The sequence below is a fragment of the Elephantulus edwardii genome, unplaced genomic scaffold, assembly GCF_000299155.1.
Source record: "Elephantulus edwardii isolate Elephantulus edwardi_28Jun2011 unplaced genomic scaffold, EleEdw1.0 scaffold00014, whole genome shotgun sequence".
Taxonomy (NCBI): domain Eukaryota; kingdom Metazoa; phylum Chordata; class Mammalia; order Macroscelidea; family Macroscelididae; genus Elephantulus; species Elephantulus edwardii.
The window spans coordinates 6,744,779-6,753,871 of NW_006399764.1; positions in this window are offsets into that span (position 1 = coordinate 6,744,779).

Genomic DNA, 9,093 nt, shown 5'->3' on the forward strand with positions numbered 1-9,093 from the left:
GAAATAATAGACTACCTAGGTCAATGCCATCCCATGATCAACTGTGAATTAGACTATTGTGATCCATGGAGATGTTTGTTTGCTTTTTGTGTCTGATTTTTGGAAGTAAGTTGCCAGGATTTTATTCTAGTTTCTTTTAGTCTGAATGTTCCACTTTAATTTATTCATCATCATAGCAAAGTGCAAGCCTCCACTGATAGATGGTAATATCTAAATATACTACCACAATATAGTCGTTACTGTTGTTGTTAGGTGCTGTTGAGTTGCCTGCAACTCATATCACCCAATGTACAACAGCCCTAAACCCTGCTCTATCCTGTGCCAATCATATTTTCTCTGACACACCTACCCCCCATTACCCAGTCACTGAATCAATCCGCCTCATAGAGGGTCTTCCTCTCCTGTGCTGTCCTTCCACTCTCCCAATAAATGACATCCTTCTCCAAGGACTGGTCCCTCCTTGCAACATGTCCAAATTATGTCAGCCAAAGCTTCAGAATCCTTGCCTCCAAGGAGCAGCCTGGTTTAAACCTCTCCAGTCTGTTTTCTTAGCAGTCCATGGTATATTCAATACTCTTCTCCAGCCCCACAGCTCAAAGGCGCAACGACCACGGCCTATATCAGACGCACCTTAGTCTCCAGAGAGACACCACTGCTCTTCAGTACTTTGGAGAGGTCCCTAACAGCAGACTTTCCCATCGCAATACGTCTTTTAATTTCCTGGCTAATGGTTCCAAGAGTGTTGACTGTGGAGCCAAGCAGACTAAAGTTGTGAACAATCTCAATCTCTTTACCATCTATCCTGAAGCTGCCAATTGGCCTAGTGGTGAGAAATTTTGTCTTCTTGATATTGAGCCTCAATCCATATTGAAGGCTGCAGTCCTTGACTTTCTGCAGCAAGCACTTCAGGTCCTTCTCAGTTTCAGCAAACAGGGTTGTGTCATCTGCATAACATAGATCATTGATGAATCTTCCTCCAATCCTGATGCCACACTTCTCAGCATAGAGCCCAGCCTCTCGGGTAATCTATTCTGCATACAGGTTGAAAAGGTATGGAGATAAGACACATCCCTGGCATACACCCTTCCCAATTTTGAACCATGCAGTGTTTACTTGTTCTGTTCTGATGACTGCCTCCTGGTCAAGTATAGGTTTTGCATTAGAATGATCAAGGGTCCTGGAATTCCCATTCTCCTCAGAGTCAACCACAGTTTGTTGTGATCCAGACAGTCAAACACGTTTGCATAATCAATTAAACATCTTAATATGGTGTTAATGGCCATGAAAATGAAAGGATCACATCTCTAAAACACAGATGAAATCTAACATATCACAGTAAGAACAAAGGAGGTTTTATTTTATTGGCATTAATTAAGTGTATGGCTCCAAAGACTATGCTATTTGTGGCACTTGTAAAAAGAAGAAAAACAACTCGTCATCCCATGAGGACAGTTTTCACATCTATTTTATTTAGCTAAGTATAGCTGGATCCTCCTATGGATGAAGTGTGTAGTAGAATTTAAAAATATATTGTATGAATGAATGGATGTGCACCTTTTACTAGAACAAATGTTTTGTCTTTCTAAATTACATATGATTCCTCTTCATCTCAGTGGAGGATTTCAAACTGAATTCCAAACAGAGATTATAGGTGCCCATTCTAGCAACACAATGGTCAAGCATTGACTGAATCTGAATGGTTGTTGGTTATAAACCACCCACTGGCTCCACAGGAGAACAATCTGATAATCTTCGTCTATAAAGTTTATAGCCAGGAAAACTCCATGAGCAGTTCTACTCTGTCACATGGGGTTGCTATGAGTTGGAGTCAATTCATCATTATCCAACAGCACATTGTCTGCAACACTGGACCCACTCAGGAAAAGAGAGTACGCTCCAAGAGGAGATTGCAGAGTCTGAGTTTCTTGGAAGGGGGTAGTACTATTTTCCTCCAAGTTCCCATTCCTTTTACATATTCCAAATGAACATATCTCTAATGAATTGCAAACAAAGAGAGTTTCCCACATAATAATTAATAAATACAAGCATCTCAGCTCAAAGCAGAATATATGCTGAACTATAGAAACTCATATTCTTAGACCGATGAAAGTTATACAGGTGTTCAGGTCTTTCGTTCATAGGGTCACTATGAGTCATCTATGACTTGACAGCACTTAACAGCACAACACTCTCAGATGAGGATTTTCCAGGGTAGACTGTGAGGAAAACAGTCTTTAATTTCTTGAACAAAGATTTTGGTGCCTGGAAAAACCTAAAGTTTAAAGATTGACTAAGGCATTGATGACAGAGGAAAATGAAAAAGTTGTAGTGGAAAAAGTCAAATAATTGAGTTTGAGCCAAAGTGGGAAATAAAAAACACAACTGGCTTTCGTATACGTGAAAGAAACACACCCAGGAGGATTATTGTTTGAGAAGCTAGGAGATCTTACCAAAAAAAAAAAAAAAAAGTGTTGCGTAGAGTAGACCCTAGAACACATGTTTAGGAGGAAATTAGTAGGTATGAAGCAACGGGAATGATTAGTGCCACAAGGAACACTCAGACATGATCTCTGGCAGAAAAGGCTTGCATACAAGAATCTGTCATCCAAAGGGCTCAGGGCTAAAAACAACAGCACTAGCTACTTAAAATGCTGCTTCTTTTTTGTCTAATCATTTTTCTATCTTGTTCATATTCCTGCTCTTTAAATGCTCAAGTATTAGCAGCTAGAGAGCAGATGAGAAATTGAAACAAAGAGAGTAAAACTTAAATGTTGTGCTCCTTTTTCACCATAATCTGGTTAATCTCAAACTGGGACAGGAAGGTGTCATTGTTAGGTGTCATCCAAGCAGCTGTGGCTAACAGAGACCTACATTCACAGAAGGGAACACTTGCAGGTCCTCACCACCCGTACCATCTCTGCTCTGCTTCAGCCTTGTTGTGTTGCAGATACGGTGTCCATCCATCTCACTGACGGTTTTGATTTTTTTGCTGGTCCTCATCTTTTCCAGGTGTGATGCCTTTCTCTAGTGGCAGGTCCTTCCAAACAACAAGCTCAAAGCAGATGAGGCAAAGCCTCGCTGTCTTTTCCTTCTAAGGAGCCTTCTGATTACACTTCTTCTAAGAGAATAATGCTTTTTGACAGTGTGTCATGTATTCAACATTCTTCACCAATGTCCCAATTAAATCCACATGCATTGTCCAACACTCATAAGTGCATGAGTCAACGAAGACACCACAGTCTTGGCAGAAGTCAGGAACTGAATGAGCATGTGAAATTTTGAATTATATTTCAATGACCCTTCAATTTTTATCTGAAAATGAGAATTTTCTATTATTGCTTGAAGTATCTACAGACTAAAGAGCTTTCTTGTGATATTATCAAGGGAAATGGAAGGCAGTCTGACACAAAGGGCTTGAGGGGCAGTGGTAGGAAAATATAGATATCCTGATGCCATCCATCGTAATTAAGTACTTGGGTGCTAACTAATAGATAAGCAAAAGCATGATAGAGAAAGCATCAGAGTTATTTTCATAGTATCATTTTATTTGAAACTACAGTGAATGCCATAAAAATCTACTACTGTCAAGGATCTCTTTAAATAGCTAAAAGGTAAAGAAATCACTTTAAAGACCAAGGTACAACTGACCCAACAGTGTATTTTCATCAATTTCCTAATCTAGATGTAAGAGTTGGACAATGGATAAGGAAGATAGAAAAACTGAGGAGGGGGCAGTCCCTGAAAACAGACACGATGCTTGGAATGTAAACAACAAAGGGGAGAACCTCAAAAAGGTCGGCTTAAACACAGCACAGATCGTAAGGATGACGCAGAATCAAGTGAAGTTTTGTTTTGTTTCATTGCACAGGATGGCTGTGAATCAAAGCAGATTGGATGGCACCTGGCAACTTAAATGCATAGCATGATACAAAGATATTTTAAAACGTAATGACAATACCTTTTCCTGAAAAGTCAATTTCACTGTTGTTTTGACCAAGTACCTTGTGCAAACACACTTTTCTCTCTGACACATTGCTTTCCGCAAATGTACTTGCCCTCTTCCGCTAGTCTAGCTAATGCACTGACTTAGGGAGGGCATTTTTTTCCCCACTGCAGAAAGTATACTAATTAAGACAGATAAATCATGATGCTTTTATTTATGTCACAATTTTCCCTATAGCTAGAATTAAATGATGCTGTCAGAGGGCAATGCTAGTGTTTGATGGCTTTTAATATTTTTGTCCATATCAAAAGACTAAATAAATGTAATCAATATTTCCAATTCCTAACTCTCCGGTAATTATTCCAATAAAGAGATGTTCATGTTACCAAGCATCAATACATACGCTTCATAGTCTTAATAAATCTGTTTCAAGAAAACAAACCATGTTCAGCTGGGCCTTTAGAGAGAATATTAACAAACTCAGAGCTCAGAATGTGATTAACCAAACACTTCAGCACAAGGGGCTTACAAAATATGGATTTAAAAACCCCAACATTTAATGAGAAACATCAAGAAATAAGAATCATTATCCTCAAGGGAACTACATATTAAATTTGAGATGACTCGTTAGGCAAATAACTCTTTTTGAGTTATTTGGGATTTAAAATAGCATTGATTCTTTACATGTTTACTTGATAAAAGAAAAGCAGCCATTGGGTACTCTGTGTTGACTGGGTTTTTTGTTTATTTTTTTTCTTTTTACTATTTTTTAAGATATATAGATTCACATAGATTCTCACAAGAATTAAGTAGGCACTATTTCTAACCCCATTTTACCCCGGGGAGATAGAGACTGCAATAGGCAATTCAACGTTACATATCTAAAATGATATGAGTAGTATGTATAGTTATAATACAGTTACCAAGTCTAGATATGCTTGGTTCAAAAATCCATGTCTCATTTATGATATTAATTAAAGAATTATGCATTTAAAGAATCATTACATATTAAGACAATCAGCTTGTCTTAATAAGGAACTGTCAAATTTCTCCCTTTTAAATCTGAATAATTCAGTATTCTATAAATGTATCTTGTTCAAGTTCAAACAATTTATATTGATCTGCTAGATTTAGAAGCTAATTTTGACTGGAAAGCACTTAGAATCTTCTTTTTAAATGTATTCAAGAAACAGAATTCTGTTTAGAGAAACTTGAAGGTACTTACTGTCAATATCCTGAAACATTTGTGTCACACATACACATTGTACATTTGTCTTTTAAAGTCTGGGAACTCATATCCTAGTTGCCTTTTACACAAGAAATATTATCAACATTTAGAAAGGATCTGAGCATCAAATTACACCTACAGGCATTGTTTTAGCTGTGTATAAAATTAGGGAAGGGGAGGAGAACACTTTGTGTTGATATAAAAGATTTAAAAATAATGTGGGATAAATTTTGCCTTAATGCATTCTTTATAATCCATATATGTGATTGAGAGAGTGGGAGAAAGGATACATTAGGACCAATCTCCAGAGGCAAAGGAATCAACGACCCTTGGTAGGAGAATGAACAGACCATCAGCGGAGTAATGAACGGGAAAAACAGAAATACCTAGGGCACCAAGATTATGGACAGTCTGTAAATTGTTGCATACTTCAACCTGATCTAAGGTGTTTTCCAAAATACATTTGATGCGCTGAGGGAGAGAATCCTGGCTAGAGGTAGGATGCAGGGTCACGTTTCTCAGTGTGAAGGTGCTGGGTCACTAGAAGTCCTGGCTAATTTGAGCACACTTAGCACCAACATTATTCATAACTTTATTTTTATTTAAAATGTCCTTTCAAAAAAGTTTAACAAGGAGTATAAATAGCTCCAATGTAGTGCCATTAGGTGCTAGGCTAATAAAAGGTTGGTCATTCCAACCTACCTAGAGGAATCTCTGAAGGCCGGCTTGGTGATAAGCTTCTAAAAGGTCATGGCCATGAAAACCTGGAGAACAGTTTTACTCTGCAACCCATCGAGTGGCAGTAAGTTATGATCTACTTTAAGATTATGCTTTTTTTGTTAGACTTTTAAATAACTCACCTTATAGGAATATTTCAAAATGAAAAATTTCATAAAAAGATCTTGGAAATCAACTGAGGGAAAAATAGGAGCAAACTATACTGTGGTTGTTATGTGCCGTCGAGTCACTTGGGACTAACTGCAACCCTAGGTACGAGAGCCCTAAACCCTGCTCTATCCTGTGCCAACCTCATTGTCTCTAACACACCAACTCCCAGGACCCCAGTAACTGAATCGATCCACCTCATTGAGGGTCTTCCTCACCTGCACTGTCCCTCCATCCTCCCAAACATGATGTGCCTTTCCAAGGATTGGTCCCTCCTTGCAACATGCCCAAAATATGTCAGATGAAGCTTCAGAATCCTTGACTCCAAGGAGCATTCCGGCTTCACCCTCTCCAGGACAAACCTATTTGTTCTCCTAGCAGTCTATGGAATATTCAACACTCTTCTCCAGCACCACAGTTCAAATGCATCAGTTCTCTTTCTATCATCCCTAGTCACTGTCCAGCTCTCCGTTGCATAGCACGTAATTGCTAAGACTGTAGCCCTCATCAGATGCACCTTAGTCTCAAGCCTGATGTCATTGCTCTTCCATACTCTGGAGAGGTCCCTGACAGCTAGCTGACTTTCCCAATGCAATTAGTCTCTTGATTTCCTACCAAGAGTGTTCACTGACTGCAGAGCCAAGCAAACTAAAACTGTTAACTGTCTCAATCTCTTCACCATCCATATTGATGCTACCAATTGGCCCAGTGTTAAGAATCTTTATTTTCTTGATGTAGGGTATTTTCTTTTTTAATCTCAAAAAAGAATCTTGAAACCTAGAATAGCTACCTTCCTTATATTGAAAAGGGAGTTCTGGGGATGTAGTCCTTAAAGAGTTATCCTGCTGACCAAAAGGTGGCATCTCTCTGGTGGTTCAAATTCAATTAGCTGTTCAGCAGAAGAAAGATAGGCAATTTCCTCTCATGCAATTTACAGCCTCCTAAAAATACGTTGGAAGATCAGCTATGAGTTGGTTCCAACTGGGCAACAATGGATTCAGTTGAGTTTTGTGTTAAAAGAAAAACTTATTTTAGGGGGGAATAGAAAACAAAAAGTCTAAGACATTTAAGAGTGGTCATTTAAACGTGATGTAGAGAAACAAAAGAACAAAATAATCTAATGCACGAAACATTGCCCAAAAGTGTCAGTAAAATTCGTTAATATTGCTTTTATGAACTGCAGTATTGATTCAAATGTTTGAGACAGGAAACACAATTGTTTTCATTTTACCTGTTCGTCCTTTTTACTAGGGTAAACAAGAGATGTTGTGTCCATTCCAATAGGAACCGAGTCATAGTTGCCTCACAAGCAGGTGTTCAGAAATAGTTAATCGCACAGGAGTTTACCCTTCTTTCTCTGCCAGAGCAGCCTGTGGATTCAAACTGCTTGCATTTAGGATTGCAGCACAGCTTCTTACCAATGAGCCACCAGACAGAAAATATTTTGTTTCTTCGTAACCCTGGAAATGTTGCACAATTAAAGACTGTGAATTGAGCCAGTGGGCAATATCAGTTGCTGTCAAGGTGATTCTGAGCCACTGCGTCCTTAAGTGTCAGCATAAAATTGCACTCTATATAGGGTGTTTAACCGCTGTGTGTGTCTTCAGAAGTAAACCACCAAGCTTTCAAGGTAACTCCGGGGTGAATTCAAACCACCAGCCTAATACAACACTTAACTATTTGTACCACCCAAGAACTCTTACTTGTTCAACTGCTTACCAAGAACCACATTTTGAAAATAGTAAGTTTTAATGTAATACTGCTAAATGCCTTTGACTTGTCCTCCATCCATAATGACTCCATGCATAAAAGAAGGAAGCTCTGCTTTGCACTGCCATCCTCACAAAGAGTTACTCTAATCCTGAGTTTGGCCTTAAATTTTCTTAGTGTGCAAGGAGATAACCACAGTTGTTGATTTATAAATCAGGTCAATTTACTGGAGACTTTTATTACCTATTTTAAATAAACAAAAATATTTTAAAGGACAATGAATAAAATGCCAGGATGATTAATTTGAGTTCTGGTCGTCTAGTGTCAGGAGGTTTGTGGACACCAGCTGCCTTGGGCGAAGGATGGATAATCCACCCCCATGTGGTTAACTAACTGCCTCTTAAAACCCGCTGGATGGTCAGCTATGAGTCGGTTTCTACTCTATGGGATATAACAAGAACAATCTGTCTTTGATATTTTTTTAAATCTAGTTGTGTTTTGGGGTGTTTTTTTTCCTTCAGAAGTTCTTTCTCAAGGTTTCTTTCTCTTGGGAATTCATACAACTTAGCGAAATGGCTTTAGAACATAAATCACGCTTGGAAAGGTGGAGGGTCAGAGAGAAAATTGATGTTCAAGGCGCCTAAAAAACATTGCAGCTGCGAGTAGTCTGCATATAAAACGTCATTGGTCAGAGAATCCAAATATGGAACATTAATCAAAGTAGAGAATGAAGACTTTATGATCTTGGTGAGATGCAGTGGCCTCTGGTATGCTCATAGCAACCTTGTGTACAAAAGAACAGTACCCAGGATATGGTGTTACTGGGCCCATTGTTTATCAAATGAGCCACATTTTGAGTTTGAAGGGTTCTGTGCACTGGACTCATCAAGCTTTATAAAGCCGTGCTTCTTTAGAAATAAACACTTTAGGAGTCTGCATTGTTGAATGGTTCGAGATTCTCTATATATTTGGTCATTTGTTCCCAGTGAAGGGATCCTGGCTAGTTCTGGGTTCAAGTGTAGAACGTGTTACAAGTACAGAGGCTGTGGATTGTAAATGGGTAATCGTATCTTCGCCACTCGTCCCGAAGCTTTGTCTTAGATTCTTTCCGAAGATCACTGCTCTGCGATTGCCATGCAGAGAGCAAGGTGAAGGCTGGAGCGGGGCGAGGCGGGCCGGTCCCTGCAGCGCCCGGGCCTGCACGGCGGCGCCTGGCAGAAGCCGGAACCGGCCTGGCGGACGGACGCCCTGCCCCGCGCGGCCAGAGGGCTGAGCACCACGCGCTCCCCGGGGCATTGTGTGCGCGCCGGGCAGGGATCGCGGGCCT